At 66.8% G+C, this 1,382-nt stretch overlaps 1 long non-coding RNA gene across 1 annotated transcript; it reads left to right on the forward strand.

Annotated features, from left to right (window-relative positions):
• Positions 1-48: 48 nt before the first annotated feature.
• On the forward strand, positions 49-1,274 carry LOC103584626. Its single transcript, XR_550002.1, has 3 exons — positions 49-131; positions 257-348; positions 841-1,274. It is a non-coding gene; the product is annotated as an uncharacterized LOC103584626 (long non-coding RNA).
• The last annotated feature ends 108 nt before the right edge of the window (positions 1,275-1,382 follow it).

The following is a 1,382-nucleotide window of genomic DNA, read 5'->3' on the forward strand; positions in this document are numbered from 1 at the left end:
TGGCAGCCAGAGGGACCCATCACCTACTCAGACACCCCTACCACACTCAGAACAAGAGCACAGCCCACAGGCCAAGCCCACACACCACACCTCGGATCCCAGATTCACAGCCTCGGAACCGTGCGCAACAGGCGAGTGTCCACCCTGGCTGTGGTGACGTGTTGGCACAGCCGCGCTGCCCGACACGGGCCGGCTCCCCTGCCCTCCCCCTGCTCTGCCATCTATGGCACTTGTTTGCTGTGTGTCTCCCACGCAGGGACGTGAGCTGCCCGCAGGCAGAGGCTGCTGGGAGACTGCTCTGAACCTGCAGGCAGGGCCGGGCGGCACCAGCGAGCACGTCTGACTCAGGTGCTGACCGTGCGGCTGGGTGGCGGGCGGGCGTGCGAGGACAGTCCCCACTCCTGAGAGGCAGGAGCAGCCGTGCTCGTCCTGCTGACCGCGGGGCGGTGCAGACAGGCGCGAGGGGTGGTCGGGGAGGGAGGGGGCTGGGGCTGCATCCCCCGCCCCCTCTGTCGGCCCTGCCTCCCTGGGACTGTCCTTGTCACAGGGTCCCGTGCGGTGGGGGCCAGGCCAGCGAGGGCTGCCTGCTGTTTCCTTTACCTGCTTTTGTCTTTTGTCCCGGCATGGCATGTCTCCCCCCAGGGCGGGAGCTTCTGAGCTGAGGATTAAGTCGTACTCAGGAGGGAGCCCCAGGGCCTCCCAGGATGTTGGCAGAAAGGGCAGCACAAAGTAGGAGGGAGTGGACAGGGTCGGGGCCCCTCAGCCCCGCGCCTCTCTTGGAAGTCAATCCCAGGTGGTAACACAGTGACTGATCCACCACCGGCAACACTGTCTCTGCAGCCCCGGCTTCACATCTGGTCCTAGCATGTCCCCCGCTGCACCTGCCCAGGGTCCTGCTCGGAGGAATAAACGACGGCCCCAACTCCGCTGGCTGCCACGACGACCCCACGCTGCGGCCTCCCAGACGGTGGCCCGCAGCCCACCCTGGCCAGTCGTCAGCGGAGTCCGACCCCTGCACTAATGCGGGGGCTGCAGTGTCCGGCCTGCACCCCGCCCCCATCCTGGAATGGAAATGAGATCTCATCGCCCTGAGGACGGAGCCAGGAGCTTCCCTCAGGCCTCTCCTTGTCCCTTCAGCGCCCGCCCGAGACTCCTCGAGGGAGCCGCGGTCCCACAGGGCAGCTGATAGCCGTGCGCTATGTAAACGCCAACAAGTTAAATCCAATAAAAGCAGAACTTCTGCTGCTCGGTCACACCGCTGAGCAGCCAATCGATCCTGGCCAGCCGGGTCCACACCGCGGCGTCCTCTCGGACCTGTCCCCTGCCTCCCCACCCCCTCCCCACGCCCCCGGCGCCCCTCCCCCCGGCCCGGCTCCTCTGCC

Source organism: Galeopterus variegatus, unplaced genomic scaffold (assembly GCF_000696425.1).
Source record: "Galeopterus variegatus unplaced genomic scaffold, G_variegatus-3.0.2 Scaffold70658, whole genome shotgun sequence".
Classification (NCBI taxonomy): domain Eukaryota; kingdom Metazoa; phylum Chordata; class Mammalia; order Dermoptera; family Cynocephalidae; genus Galeopterus; species Galeopterus variegatus.